This window comes from Coloeus monedula (assembly GCF_965178545.1).
Source record: "Coloeus monedula genome assembly, chromosome: 16".
NCBI classification, from domain to species: domain Eukaryota; kingdom Metazoa; phylum Chordata; class Aves; order Passeriformes; family Corvidae; genus Coloeus; species Coloeus monedula.
In genome coordinates, this window is record NC_138796.1 from 7,623,173 (window position 1) to 7,639,465 (window position 16,293).

Consider the following 16,293-nt stretch of genomic DNA (forward strand, 5'->3'; position numbering starts at 1 on the left):
TTGGGAATTCTCCCCTCCAGCCCAGCCTGGCTAATTACTGCACCCCTCTAATTACACCTCGAAGGTTATCCCTCATTTAAGTGTAATTTGCAGTGCATTAATTAATCCTTAACTAATGAAATACAGGTCATTTGTTTATTTAACTATTAATTAATCATTTGATTCATTAACAATTAATTATTCAATTGATTAATTATCGAGCCAGGCTAGTCAGCACTAATTGTTATTCTCAGCCACCTCCCCAAGCCCCTGCTCAGCAGGATTCCAAAGAAAGGGAATTGTTCCATTAAAATCCACTCCATGGAGGAGAGAGGGCAGGGAAGAGGGACAAACCCAACCTGGATGTGCCTTGGGAAGCGTTTCAGTGGGAAAAGACATTCCCAAGCTTGGGATCACCCCATGGAATGGCACATCCAGGGCGTCGCTCCTGCTGCCGGCAAAGCAGCTCCGACTGCCCAGGAAAAAAAAAACAAAACGGGGGGAAACGGGCAAAATGCATCTGGAGGCCAAAGGGGTGGGAGTGGCTGGGATTTTGTGGTATCCAAAGGCCCCTCTGGATCCCGGCCGGCGGCTCCGGCGGGAATTTCTCTGTTGTTAGGGAAGGGATTGTGATGAGTCACCCTCCAGCCAAAGTTCTGCCGGGAGGAAAGGGGGGGCCCGGCAGGGAGATTTCCAAACATGGCAATGTTTATTTGGAATTCGGGCCGAAGGAGAGATTCTGCGAGATCCAGAGGGAAGATTGCCTGGGGATGAAGCCCGCTGGGCTACTGGATATCGCCAGCAATGCAGGGAAAAAAACCTGGGATTGCTGCAAAGGCTGGAGCAGGCAGGGACAGAAACGCCTCCAGCAGTGCTTTCCCTCGCCATAAAATCCCAGAACCCTTGAGGCTGGAAAAGTCCTCCAGGATCATGGATCCCATCTTGTCAGCCCAGAGCCACATGCAGGCATTCCATGGACACCTCCAGGGGTGGGAAATGCTCCAGAAGGAGCCCCCAGGAGTGGGCATTTCCCAGGTTGGCCCATTCCAAGGGGATTCTTTGCTGGGTTTAGCCAGGCCAGATGTTGGGAATCACCTCCACAGCTGGCCCTGAGCGTGTCCCAGGATTCCCAGCCAGAGCTCCCGGCATTCCCATCCCACCACGAGGCTTCCAAGCCAAGCTCAGCAGCAAATCCTGACTCCAAGGCATGAAAAAACACAGGTGGGATTATCAGAGCAGGGAGCAAACCCCAGCAGCAGCCTCAGCATCGCTCCCTATAGAACAACAACATTCCCTACGAAATAACAACATTCCCTACGAAATAACAACATTCCCTATGGATCACACATCCTGATCCTGTCCTGCCAGCGGGGAGCAGGACAGGGAGAAGGGATGGAACATGCAGGAAAACGGGAATACACCAAGGGAATGAGGATTACAATTTCCTTCTCTGCTGGGAGAAACCCCTCAGGCCCTAAAATCTCTTCCGGTGCATCCCAAAATAGGAAATCCAGTGGGAATTGCAGGGTGGGAACATCAGGGATATTTTAGGCTGAGGTTAAGGCAAGGACTGAGCCATTCCAGCAGGAATTCTCAGGTGGGAAGAGCTGGGAATATCCATGGGGACAAGGAAGCAGCAATGAGCTCCCCCAGTCAAACCACAGCAATCCCAAAAGGAGGACAGAAAAATCCTGTATTCCCAAATCCCGATGAGTCCATCCAGTGCTTCCCGGGAGCAGCACAGCTCCCGAGCCTGGAGCTTCCCAGAACAGCAGCTCCTGGAGCACGGCAGAGCTGCTTCCTGGGATCTGGGAATGGCATCCTGCCAGGAGCAGCAATTACACCCCGATCCCTCGAATTACTCCCAATCCATCCAGCCAGGAATTCACTGCTGATCGGGAATAATTAACATGGATAACAAACCTGGGCTGGAGCTGCAGCCTCGGGGTGATGCTGAAGGAGCTGAGCAGCTGCTATTCCAGCTGCTGGGAATGCAGGAAAAGCAGGAAAAGTCCAGAGTGGGGCAATGCTCGGCTGTTGTGGGGATCTCCCACCTCCAAGGGTGGGAATCTCCTGGCTCCAAGCGATCCCACAGCACTGGGAACAGAGCAGAGGCTCCCAGGAATGGCCTGTAAGGACAATGTGGGATTTTGGAGATTCCCAGGATAGATTCCCTATCCAGTCCCTGCACCCCCTCCTCACACCCCCCTCAGCTGATTCCCTGCTCTGCCAAGCAGAATCTCCCCCACTCTGATATCCATGGATTTCCTGCACATTGGGAGCTCTCCGCTGCTTTCCCAAATCCTGTTTAAAGCTACAAACGGATCCGGCTCCTTCTCCAGGAGGAAACAAGGGGGATTTGTGGGACAGCCCTGGCGACACGGAGTGTCCTGTGTCCCTGTGTCCTCATGTCCAGGCACCCCTGGATGGGAGCAGAGCGGGATCACCCCGGGATTTGCAGCAGCAGAAGGGCAGCGGATTGCTTGGAAAAAAATCCCAGAATCCCAGAATGGTTTGGGTTGGAAGAGACCTTAAAGCTCATCCAATTCCACGGGCAGGGACACCTCCCTCTATCCCAGGGCGCTCCAAGCCTCGTCCAACCTGGCCTTGGACACTTCCAGGCATGGGGAATCCACAGTTTCTCTGGGAACCTGGGCCAGGGCTCACGCAGAATCCACGGCATCCCGGGTGGATCCGAACAGGGACACGTGCTCAGATTCCCTGGATTCAGAGGTGGCCACGGCCCTTCCCATCCAAGATCCCCCAGAAGGGCTCAGGGAAGCCCCAGCAGGGCCTGGCAGGACCCCGGTGATTCCAAAGTGCTCTGGGATGGGCTTTGCTCCGTCCCACCCAGGAATTCCCACCCCGGCAGCATTCCATGATCTCTCCCTGAGCCAGGGGAGCTCGGATCCAGCTGCTCCCACTCCCACGCTGGGGTGTGGATGGTGGGAATCCCGCTGGGTTGGAATGGCATTCCCAGCGGGAGGAGAGGGACACATTCCTGCCGTCGGTCCCAAAGCTCCCGCGGCGCAGCTGTCCCTGCCCCAGCTCCCATCCCTGCGAATCCCGGCTGGAATCACGCACACAGCCAGGCCCTCTGGATGCTCCTCAGGGAGCAGGGATCCGACCCCGCCCAGCCCTCGGCTGCCGAGCATTCCCGCTGCGCGCACACTTCGGGATGGCTCCATATTTTCTCCCGTCTGATGGGATGCAGCTGGAGACCCCCGGCACGCAGAATTCCCCGCGCTCCAGCGTCTCCAAGACTTTTCCAGGCTATGGAAAAGGGGAGCGGAGCGCCCTGGCCGTGCTGGGCTCGCTCTGCTCATCCACACCGTCCCCCCCACCCCACCACACCAGCACATTCCTTTGGGGACACCCATGGGGCGGCGATTCCCGGGATGGAGGAGGGGACAGGGACACCAGCTGAGCCCTGGCAGCTGGCCAGGAGCCATCCCGACACTTCCCACATGAAAGGAAAAATTCCAGGAGCGGGGGGAAGCCGAACCCCCGCTGACAGCGCGACCTTCAGATTTTCCCTGGCGCAGCCAAGGATTAAAGCGCCCGCTCGGATTTCTGTGCCTGGGACAATTCCAGAGGCTCCAGGCTGTGCCACAGGGTGGGAATGTCTGCGCAGGTGGCGGCGGTGCCAAGAAAAGCCTCGTCCCGATCCCATTCCAAAGGGTGCTGCCTCCACCCAACCCTTGGGATCCCTTTGGATTTGCATCCCATTGTTTCACCGAATCCAGGTGCTCTGCAGGGTTAGGAAAAGCCTTTCCCTATGGAAAGAGGATGGAGCAGGGGGAGAGGCTTCCCTGGGGCTCGGCTGCAGGAATTCCCACCCGTACTTAGGACAAATTTTATCCAGGGATCTCCATCCCAGCCCAGCTTTTGCTGCTGGATGAGACCTCCCCGTTCCTGCCAGGATGTTCCTGCTGAGCTTGGAGCAGCTCCTCGGATTTTGCCTCTGGAAGCACCGATGGTACCTGGAATGTCCCAGCGGCCAAAAGCTGCGCTCGGAGGTTTCTTTCCCAAACTGTCCCTCCCTGCAGCACCTCAGAATTCCATGGAATTCTCTGGCAAGGGATTTTCCAGGTGCTGTTTCAAAAGTCAAACTAAAAAAGCCATTTCAGATCTCTTGGAATTCTCAGATGCAAGCCTGCTCTTCCCTCTGACTCCTGGAAAAAAGCAGGACCCAGGACCCATAAATCCTTCTCCTGTCTCCATGCAGAGATCACTCCTTAATTCCCAGTAATTAATAGGGAATTCTGCAGGTGGGAATTAAGCCCAGCTTCGTTTAACCTCATCCAGAAAATCCATGAGGATCCCTGCAATTTTCAGGGATGAACACACGGACATCCAGGCACCATCCTGCTCCAGCCTCGCCTTCAAATCTCCCTTTGGAGCAACAATTCCAACTGGGAGCAACTGGGAAAAGGCAAATCCAATGGGAGCAGGAGCTGGGTATCCAGGGGTTTATCCCAGGCCTTTCCCACATCATTCCCACTTCACACCTGTCACTTCCCGATCCTTATTTTACCAGGAGAAATGGGAAATGAAGGAAAAGCAGCAGCTCTGACAACTCTGCTGGGAGGATGCTCCATGAGCCAGAGGGTTTGGAATATTTTTCCTTTTCCCAAAAGGACGATTTCTCCTCTTGGAAATGGATTTAAAAATAGACCCCATTCCCCATTAATTCCACAAAGTGGGATCCTTCCAAGTGTTGCCTTCTAACTCCCTGTTTTCCAGGAGTTTATGGCTTGGGAATGAACAGAGACTCCCAGCTGGATTCATCACCCTTTTTCCCAATTCCTTCCTTAACCATTTTGAAGCTGTGCAGGAGGAAAAATGGGGAATTTGCTGCTTCCTCCGCTTCCCAGGGATTCCACCCGATATTCCCAGTGGTGGGACATGGACACTCCCTGCACCGCCCAAATTATCCAATTATCAGAATTCCCATAAATTATTCTTTACAAAATTCCCTGAGAGGGTGATAAAAAAAAAGATTTTTCCACCATTTTCCCAGCACTTCCCAGATTTCCAGGGCACATTTCCACTTGGAAAGGAAAACCAGAGGAGATCAAAATCCTTGGACACCAAAGGATTTTCTGAAATCTAAAATCGCTGGCTTTGGGATTTTTTTCCAGGACAGAAATGCTGGATCAGGAATTTTCCCTCCTCTGGATGCCGAGCCGAAGGCATAAAGCTGACACAAATTCCATATTTATGGCTCTGAGCAGCTGGAGAGTAATTCCCTGGATCCAGCCCCGGGTTGAACTCCTGGAGAGTCTGGAAGTGCTGGGAATGGGGATTAATGATCACCAAATCATCCCCAAAGCAACCTTGGATCATGGAAATGCTGGAATTGTCCTGATCCTGCCCCACAAAACAGCTCCAAACTGCTCCTCCCTCCTGAAGATGGGAGTCCCTGGAGGAGTTGGGAATCCAGGCCTGGGTTTGGGGAGCAAAGGAGCCTTTCCACTGTTTTCCAACCCCTCTGGACATGCTGGGATGGGAGATCAGCCATGGAATTGTTGGATGCCCTCGGGGACAGTGGGAATGCCGGGAGGGGGACACGGGGCTGGCACCAACAGCCCTCGGAGCGCCCCAAATCCAGGGAAATCCCTGCAGCTGGATGAGGCCAGGAGGCTGGAATTTTGGGGTGGAATTCTGGGAGATGCGGCACCCCTTGCAGAGCTGCATTCCCGGCCTCTGCTCCATGGAGAAGTGGGACTGGGGATCCCTGGGATGTCCCCAAAGCCCTGAGCAGCCCAGGTTATGCTGATCCCAACCTGTGATCCCAACCAGAGCTGCATCCAAACATTCCACGCTCTTTTCCCTCTCCATTCCCCCTCCTCAACCTTAAATCCCATGGGATCTCAGATGATTCCCAAATCCCAGCAGGAATAAAGCTGGATTTTGGTCGTGGCCAAATCCTTGAATCCCAGTGTGTTTTAAACTCTCCCTTCATCATCCCATTCCCAGCGATCCCATCCCTTCTCCCTGAAGGAGAGATTATTCCCAGAAAAAATAACATGGAAAAGCAGCGGAGGAGAAATTCCCGCCTGCTGAGCACCTGGTTTATCTTGGAAAATGCAAAACTCTGTGGTTTTCCAGCAAACACCCGGAATATGCTGGCGGTGGCTTCGCGTCTAACGCAAAGTGACATCGGGAATGTTTTCCAACAGCAAAATATTCCTTCTTTTCCAACTGGGACAAAGCCTGGCCTTGTTTCAGTCCTGCTCTGACCTGGCTGTGACCGGAGTTTGAACTCCCGGGAAAAGTGGAGCAGGGAAAGGCGGGAGAGGGGATGGAAGGATAAAGGGGGAAGGAAAAATCGGGTGGAAGTGTCACAGGTGAGCAGTGACAGGAGATTTCCTGGGATTTAATGGGCACAGACTGGGAAAAGCAGCATGGAAAAGCAGGAATCCCACAGGACCCACGGCACCAGCACTGGTTTTCTGGGATAAATATTCCCATTCCCAGGAAAAATCATCCCAACCTCCACAGCCAAAATCTGACTTTACCCAAGTTCAAAACCAGTTGAATCCCAGTCCAAAGCAAACGTTGGCTTCCCAAGAGCAACTTATCCCCAACAAAACCAGGATCAGTGGGAAGCTCCAATCCCAAAGCTCCAACAGCTCCACACATTCTGGAGCGGGGATGTCCAGAGCATCCAAAGCAAAAGATTCCCAAAATCTCGAATTCCCATGGGAGACAGGAGCCAGCCTGGAATGAGCTGTGGATCCCAAAGGCTCTCCCAGCTCCAAACAGATCCCTCGAGCCAACACAATCCCAACTTTTCCCAAAGTCGGATTTGCAGGATGCATAGGAGAAGATGAGTCAAGAAAATTGGATTAAAAGATGTTTTTCCTTTTCCGAACTGGCCAGAAAATTCCTGAGAACGGGAATTTGACTAAAATTGAACTTTGGGATCAAACTCCCAACTTGTTTTAAGCAATGAATTCTTGTTGGTGCCCACTCCTGGGATCTCGGAAGGATTTGGGAAGTGATCCAAGGTTCCTGGAGAACGAGATGCTGCATGTCCAGGGGAGATGGATGGGGCTTCCCTGCCAGAGGGGAAGTTTAGATGGAATATTGGGAAGAAATTCCCAATATGTGAGAGTGAGGAGGCCCCAGATTCCCAGAGAAGCTGTGGCTGCCCCATCCCTGGAATTTTCCAAGGCCAGGTTGGACAGGGTTTGGAGCAACCTGGGATAGTGGGAGGTGTTGGGAATGATCTTCAAGGCCCCTTCCCACCCAAAGGATTCCATGATCCCATGAATTCTCCAGTGCCGGACAAACACCAAACTCCACATCCCCACCTATCCCTGATGGATCAGTCTGACTTTCCCGTTGCTCCAGAGGAAATGATCCCATTATTACGGCAGCTCCCAGCACCTCAAAAATGCCAATTCCCATTTCCTTCGCTGTATTTCTAATCCTGGGATACTCCGAGGATCGATAGCTCCGGGATGCGGAGGAAGCTGCTCCCGGTCAAATATCCAATAATTACTGGATAACTCGGCCTCAGCTGCCTCTGCTGTGGGTGGGTTGCCAGGTTATGCTGGCACAAAATTCCATTTCCAGAGGGAAAAAACCTCTCCCCGGGATCTGGATTGGTGGTTGGAGTGGGATATTTCCATCCTGGGAAGACAGGGACATGAAGGATGGAAAAGTTTTTGTTTCCCCACATCTCCTCCTGCTTTTTCTCCTCTCCCCTGGGACATGAGCAGCCAATATCCATGGATACAACACTGACATATCCAGGGTCAAATCCTGGCCTGATTATCCCAAATCCACCAGCCCAACCCGGGAGATGATCCCATTGAACTGGGAAGTTTGGGATGGTACCGCTGATCCCTAATTCCAGACTGGTTTGGGATGGAAGGACCTTAAAGCCCATCCAGGTTCAACCTCAACACTTCCCACTATCCCAGGCTGCTCCAAGCCCCGTCCAGCCTGGCCTTGGACAATTCCAGGGATCCAGGGACAGCCACAGCTTCTCTGGGAATCTGTGCCAGTTTTCCTCATGGATCAGCCCTTCCCTGCTCACACACTCATGAAGTAGAGGGAATATTCCTCTTTTGCCCCTGCCATGCTTCCTTTGTGATGCAAGCACAGAAAATCAGGGAATTCCGGATGCACCACCCAACTCGCCAGCAGCAATTCTGAACTTAATCCCTGCAGGTGCTGGATTTTGGATGGCACAAAATCCAATGGATCCATGGAGAGATCCCTGCAATTACCAGAGCTGGGAGCAGAGCTTTGTACAGCCACCAAAAAAATGGGAAAAATGGGATAAACTCCTCAAAATGCCTGTGGCTGCTCCAAACCCAGCAGCTCCTGCATTCCAGAGGTTTCTTCCTTCCAGCTTCCCAATACAGCCACAGTGACTTCCAAGCAAATTCCAGGTGGGAGTTTTACATGACAAAAGCACTGCTCGGGATTCCGAATTCCAAAGGGCTCCTAATTCCAGCTGGAGGCTGTTCCGGGAGCTTGGAGCTGCAGAAGTGCTGGGATGCTGCCACTGTTTAGATTGGAGCCCTGCTGGGAAGTTTCTCCTGGAAAAGCCCCATATATGGATTACACAAGGGGAACAAAAGGCAAGGAAGGAGCAGGATTTGGGATTCCTCAGCCAGGGAATGGGGCTGGATGTGTCCGGGAGCAGGGAAGGGCCTGGAATGGGGCACTGGGACAAGGCGGGGGAGAAGCAGGAGAGGAGTGAGGACAATTCCCTGATTTTTTCCAGCAAATTCCTCCTGGGATGTCTCCATGTCCTGACTGACCTCGGAGTCAGGAGGGAGACCTGGAATTGCTGCTGGAGCTGGGAATAACTGGGACAGATTCCCAGGGAAGCTGTGGATGCCCCATGATCCCTGGAAGTGTCCAAGGTCAGCTTGGAAATCTGGGATAGTAGAAGATGTCCCTGCCCTTGGATGAGCTTTAAGGTCCTTTCCCACCCAAACCATTCCAGGATTCTCCAAGTGCTCCCAGGAAAACATAGAGGGTTCCAATGGGATTGAAGACGTGTCCTTCCCCAATTCCCACCTGGATATTCGGTCACTTAAAATTCAGCCCAACAAAAATGCAGCAATTGTGCCACAACTTGGATGGAATTCCCAAAAATCTCCTTTTCTTGCCACTTCGGCTCCGTTCCCTCGGATAAAATCCCATCTCCCAATTCCCAACCACCGCTGGTAAACGTCAAAACTTGGGATGTGCAATTCCCTGGATAAGGAAGTGGCTGATCCCCCCGTGTTCTCCATCGCTCTGGGTCAGATCTCCAACAGGAGATGCCAACATTGGACACTTCCCCTTTTAAAGAGCCTTTTAATGGGAATTTTTCCTTGGAAACGAGCAGGAAAAGTGGGGATAAACTCCCTATTCCACAGTCCAGGAGTTCAGGGCCAAATCCTTCACTGCAAATCCACAGCACAACTCCATCCCTATGGAAGAACAAACTCTGGGATGCCTCCAGATGCTCGGCTCCAGCAGGGACACATCCCTGGATCCGTTTGCTTCGTCAGGAATTGTTGAGTCTCCATTCCCTAATCCACCCTTGGAGTGAGGCTGCTCCACATTCCTGCCAAAAACAGCCTCACCATGGAATTGAGGAGGAGCTCCAACACTTCCGAGTACTCAGGCTCCTGGTGGAAAAGGGAAAAGAAGGAACAGCCCAAATAATTCCACGTAAAATCCATCCTCGGCAAAACCACAGGGATTTGCACCAAGGAAGATCCCTGTAGGAAACATCAGGCATCCTAAACAACACCGGGGCCAGGGCACCAAAATCCTTCCTGGATCCTTCACCATCCTTCATGGAATCAGCTGGGAATGGTTTCGGCTGGAAGGGCCTTGAAGCTCATCCAGAGCCATCTCCAGGGACACCTTTCCCTATCCCAGGTTTCTCCAAGCCCTGTCCAACCTGGCCTTGGGCACTTCCAGGGATCCACGGGCAGCCACAGCTTCTCTGGGAATCCAGAGCCTCCCCAACCTCCCAGCCAGGAATTCCTTCCCAAAATCTCATCTAACCCTGCCTGCTGTCAGGGGGGATCCTGGGAGAGCACAGAATCATGGAATGGTTTGGAAAATGGGTTGGAAAAGATCTTAAAGCTCCTCGATTCCCACCCTTTCCGTGGGCAGGGACACCTCCCACTATCCCAGGTTGCTCCAAGCCCCATCCAACCTTGGAAAACCACAGGAATAAACCCCCCCAGCTCCCTCCAGACCGTTCCCAGGATTAACAGCTTCTCCCTCCTCCCAGATCCTGATAACAAAGCTGCTGAAATCCCAAAGTTTTCTACATTTCCCCTTGATCCCGGGATCTATAAATAGCCCTGGCATTTCCAGCGGCACATCCTGCCTGTGGAAATTGGATTGCAAAGGAAAATTGGCCGCAGTCCTTGTTGAATTCCCGTTGTTATCCATCTTTCCCGATGTCCTTCCCTCCAAACACCATCTGAACTCCAGGCGGAGATGCGGAGTGAAGTCGTTAGGAAAGATTTCCTGACAAACCTCGGGAACACCGAAGGGTTCCGGGCATTTTTTCCCTTCCATCGGATAAGCTCTGACACCTGCGTGCACTTCCCAAAGTTTTCCTTGGAGTCAGTCCTGCTCCTTCCCTGCCCAGCACAGGGAAAGGCCAAGGTTTGTGTGGAGTCACCTGGTTTGATCCCGGATTTATCAGATTTTGGAGGAATTTTGCTCAAAGAGGGAAAAATTGAAACTTTCCTGGAATTCTTTTTTCCTTTAAAAGCTTCCTCCCTTGGAATGGCTTTAAACTGGAAGAGAGGAGGTTTAGATGGATTTGGGAAGGAATTCCTGGCTGGGAGGGTGGGGAGGCCCTGGAAGAGAATTCCCAGAGAAGCTGGGGCTGCCCCTGGATCCCCGGAAGTGTTCAAGGATAGAGTTTGGAGCAACCTGGGATAGTGGGAGGTGTCCCTGCCCATGGAATGGGAATGGAGGAGCTTCAAGGTTCCTCCCAACCCAACCCATGCCAGGATTTGGGAATGGAACAGGACTTTTCTCAGGGATCTCTGGTAAACCCTCTTTGGTCTCTTCAAGCCCTCAGTGCTGTCCCTTTATTCCCAACCACATTCCCAGATCCGGTTTCCACATCCCCCTCTTCCCAAAATCCCTGACCACAGACATGAGCCTCTCCCAGCAAAACCAAATCCCTGGATTCTGGCAGAGTTTCCTGCCATGATCATCCCAACACTTCTTTCCATGAATCCCCTTCACATCCACATTATTCCTGTTTTTCTCCATTGATTTCTTATTTTCCTTATCCCAACATCAGCCTTTCCTGCTGGCCACACAGGGAGGATGGAGCATCCAGCCATAAAAATCCAGGAACAAAGGAAAAGAGCAAAAATCCCAAAATCTGACCAGGAAATTGAGATTAAAAGTTAAAACCGACTGGTTTCTCCATGAATTACATGGATAAAAAAGGCTTTTGGGAATCCAAATCAACATCTGGGAAAGGCTGGAAGCTGCCTGGGATGTTTGGAGTCGGTGCTGACGTGTGGGATGAGTGACATTGGCTTGGGGACACGGAACGGGATCGAGCGATCCCGATAATTCATTGGGAATCGATGAGGCCGAGCAGTGCTGCCACATTCCCAGGGCACCACACAGCGAGCAGGAATGCTGGGAATATCCTCCTGAATTCCCCTCCATCCTCTTTTTCCCATCCATTTAGGGTGGAAAAGCTGCCTTTTCCAGGAGCCTGCCTGGCTCATTCCCTCGAAATCAGCAGGAGCGGGAAATCGGAATCCACGCAGTTCATGGAAAAGGTTCTCCAGGATGGGATGCCCAGGATGGGAGGGGATGGAGCCAGGAAACTTCACCAGCTGCCTTGATTTTTTAGGAATTTGGATTTCTGATCCTCAGCCAAGGATGTTGGGAGAAGGAGGGGAGCGAGGAGCAATTCCCGGATTTCTACAGAATTCGAGGGAAGTCAAGGGGAAAGGACAAATTTAATCAAAATAGTCCTCCTTTTCCATTCTGCATTTCCAGCCTGCCTTGGAGGCATCCTGAGTTTTAATTTCAAATCCCAAAAAAAAGGAAAAAGAAAAGCTTTAAAACCCCTCCCACACGGAATGCAATTGCTCCAGGAAAAAGAGGGATTAGAGCCGGAGGCCCACGGATATGGATTATTCCATCCTTTGGCAAATGGAAAATAAATCATCCCATTGGAGCAAGAGCCACAAGGGCAAGGGAGGGCAGAAGGGGCCAGAAAAATGAGAATGTGCTTCCTACTCATTCCAGAGCATCCTTGGGATGGGCTGGATGGGCTTCCCACAGAATCGAGTGCCACCAGAAAAAAAAAGGGATTGAAAAGGGAGGGGGGAAAAAAGGGAACAACCAACAAATTAAATGGAAAAATCCAACAATGGATAATTAGCACATGGAAAAGCAAAGCTGCAATTTAGGTGTCTCCAAAGGGAAATCCCAACAAGTGGCTCCGAGGATTTCTTTTCCCTTTTTCCTTTGATCTCGCTGGCTGGGAGGAGAATTCCTACAAAACTGGAGCAACCGAGAGCAGGAAAAACCCGGAGCGGAGACAGTCGGTGTCTCCCCCTCTCCTGACCCCTCTTCCCACTCCCGGGACTCATTAAACAGGGAAAATCCCGTGGGATCCAAAGGTTCTGGCAGGGAACACACTGCGATGTTTTCCAGAGCAAATGTTGGGCCATAAATAATGGATCAGGAACGGGGCTGGAATGAATGAATTTATCCCCTCTGGAGCTCCGGAGATGTGAGGTCGGAGGAGGCCAGGATTTCAGTGGATTCCAAGTAATCCAAGATTTTTTAGGAATAACCTTATTTTTTAGGCTTTTCTTTTGCAGGATTTTGCCAGGTCTCCTTTTCCCGCTGTCCAACCCGTTCCTATGGAATGTGGATGGAGCTGCCACCAGCAACTCTTCCCTCTGAGGTGACATCCAGCCCTGTGTCCATGACTTCCTTTGGAATTCTTTCCTTCTTAATTAACCAAAATTCAATCCCAACCCGAAATCCAGACTATTTCAGTGCAGAGGAGAAAGGATGGGAGAGAGGGAAGTGGTTTTCCAGGAAAACCTTGGATCAGGCAGACTTTGAGCCCCCCTCATTTTGCCACCGGAGTTTCACTGAGTAGGAGCTCATGGATCCCATGGATCTCATGCTGTGTCCCACGTCACAACTCTAACTTGGATTCAAGGGCATTCCCAGCTGGAATCTGCTGGAATGAGGTGTTGGGATAAGAGAGGAGACATCTCTTGTTTGCTCCCACAGATTTTCCAACGTTCCCTGTCATTCCCACTGCTCCTCGTGACCTTCCAGGGAGGACAGGCACAGATACAAGAAGATCTCCCTAAATTCCATTAACTTCCCAAAATTCCCCTCTGCCTTTCAATGCAGGCAGCCTGAATTCCCAAATAATGAAATCTCCTGTCAGGATGATGTGATCCAAAGTGACACTGGAGAAAGAAAGGGGGGGGGGGAAAACCAGGATTAAAACGGGAGCCAGGGAGAATTGGGTTGTCCTGGCAACTGGCAATTCCTTCCCAGCATTCCCAGATTATTTCATGGAATGAATGGTTTCTAATTAAATTGATAAAAGGTGGAATTTAGCCGAGGGTGACCACTTAAGCTTCAGTTGGAAAAATTTCCTTCTGCAATAATAGGAATAGCAGGGAAGGATTTAATCACGGCCTGGATTTGCTGGAAAAGCAATAATTCCATGGGTTTTTAAGTGGAGCCAAGGAGTTTTATTTTCCCTTTAAACAATCTGAGAGGAAATAGGGAATAAAGCCTGAATCAGCCCCTCGGATTAGGAAGGAGCAGCTGTGAACAGCCTCTCCCATGGAATGATCTAATTCCAAGGTAATTATCCTGGATTTCTACCACGCCGCTAAAATCCGAACATCAGCATTTTCGGGATTGGCAGGCTGGGAATTCACGCCAAGGAGCCAAGTGGGAACCTGCAGTGCTGCCCAGCTTCTGCTCCAAGGTCAAGGATGCCGGAACATCCTTGGAAAAGCTGCCAGGATTCATAAATTACCTTCAAATCCGACCTTTCCTCTCCAGGCACCGCCTGGAATCCGGCATGGAATGGACATGGAAAACGGCAAGACCACATTGGCTGGGAGAGGGGCTCTGGGCATAATTTTGGGAAAAGAAAGAGCAAGAAGCACCAGGTTGGGTTGTAAATCCCTAAAAATCCTCCTGCTGTTGGAATTGCGCTAATCCTCCCAGGATCTCAGGGTGGATCGAGCTGGAGCCTCTGGAAAAGCTCTGGAAAAGCTTCGGAGCATCTCTTTGAACTCCAGGACCTCTGGAGATAAACAGTCTAAATTAAGCATCCAAACATTCCAGGCTCCCTAGCAAAGCCATCCATCCATTCGGGAGAAGCCCTTGGAAAACAAGGAATCCATCGGAGATGGCCATGGGACGGCAAAACATTGGAAAGTGACTCCGAGCGACCTTTCCCGGGATTGAAACAGAAACCAACTGAGCTTTCCTTGGAAAAGCAGCTCCTCGGAGTGCTGCTCATCCAAACAAATCCCTTTGGATCCTGCACACACCGGACCACAAAGAGGGAAGAGCTCAGGCGGGGAGGCAGGAATTTGACGGGATATTTATCATCCAAAAGCGATGGGAACGTGGAGAAGGGAAAGGGGAGTTTTAGAGAGGAATGAGCAGTTCTGAGGAAGAACTTTGGAAACAACAAAATCCTGTCCGAGAATGGGAATAAGGAATGGGAATGGGGAGGGATCTGCCCCTTCTTCCGGCTGGGGACAGGTTCTGTGGAGCTTGGAGAAATCATGGAATGTTTGGCTGGGAAGGGACTTAAATCCCATCCAGTTCCATCCTCAACACCTCCCACTATCCCAGGGTTTTCCAAACTCTAGCCTTGGACACTTCCAGGGATGGGGCGGCCACAGCTTCTCTGGGAATTCCATCCCAGCCCCTCCCCACCTTCCCAGCCAAGAATTCCTTCCCAATATCCCATCCAGCCCTGCCCTCTGGGAAGCCATTCCCGGTGTCCTGTCCCTCCATCCCTTATCCCAAATCCCTCTCCAGCTCTCCTGGAGCCCCTTGAGGCCCTGAGATCTCCTTGGAGCTTTCCCTTCTCCGGCTGAACATCCCAAATGTTTGGTCAGCACAAAACCCCTGGAAGCTGTGGGAGAACATCCCAGGGCAGCTGGGAACATTCCGGCACCATCGCACAGGATGAGATTTTGGAATGGTGGAAGAATTCCGTGCCACTGCCAGGAGGTGCCGGAGGGAGTTGGGAAGACACCCCTGGAGCACAGCAGGTTGGGAATTCCCAAATCCTGCAGGAGAAACGATGGGGAAGAATTTGGGCTCTGGATCCTCCTCCGGGATGGCAGATTCCTGGATCATGGAATACAGCATCCAAGGGAACTGATCCCATCTGGTGTGGGGCTGAGCTCAGGCTGTTCTCCAGCTCCCAATCCCTTTATGGAATGCGGGGAAAGCCTGGAGAGATGGACATTCCGGCCACAAGGTCTTGTCCAAGCTGCTCCTTCCCAGGGGAAGTTCCTCTGGAAAAATGGGCATTTTTTATGGAATGTGGAACAAAGTCCTCCCTGTCCCACCAGGAGCCTTTTCCTCCTCTTCCCTAAAACTGATGACTTGAACTGGAAAGATTTCGACTGCCGGGAACAACAGCAGGACACGGAACTCCTTCCACATCCTCCCTTCCCAAAGTGCTTCCAAACCCTCCTGCTTCCAGGAAGGAATTTCAGGAATGGCATTGGATGAGGAAAAGGGGAGAAAAAAATCCCCAAAAATCCCCAAAATCCCACCAAACTGAACCAAAAACTTGGTTTAGGGAGAAAAATCCCAATGAATCTGAAATCCAAGCCCAGAGAATTCCCGGTGTTCAGCTCATGGCCTCTCCCATCACTGCAGCTCCAGGTGCTGATCCTGGGAATTCCCACCTCATCCACAAGGTCCGGAAAGAGGGAAAACCTCTTGGAATTTCTCATTTTCCACTTTTGGGAAACGCTTCCAATTCTTTCCAGGGAGCCCCAGCTCAAAGGGAGCTGCCAATAATCCCCTCGTGCCTCATTATCCCGCCACAAAATTCCCACTTTTCCCAGGCTTCTCTCCCACATTGCAAGGTCAGGGGGAGGGCGAGGAAGAGGAGGCAGCAAACAGCACATGGGAAGTGAGGGCTGGATTTGGGATGAAAAACTCCCCAAAAAAAGGGATCAAGTTGGGAATTTTTGGTCCAAGTATTCCCAAAAAACTCTCTGGAGTAGCACAAGGGAACACCTTTTCCCACTAAAGATTCCCTGCATG

The 16,293-nt window shown here is 51.5% G+C and overlaps 1 protein-coding gene across 1 annotated transcript in view; it reads right to left on the reverse strand.

The window, feature by feature from the left end:
- Nucleotides 1-16,293, reverse strand: part of CACNA1H (calcium voltage-gated channel subunit alpha1 H) — a gene marked incomplete at both ends in the record, with an annotated part of 158,083 nt that overhangs the window by 131,805 nt on the left and 9,985 nt on the right. The gene's annotated exons all lie outside the window — the stretch shown is intronic.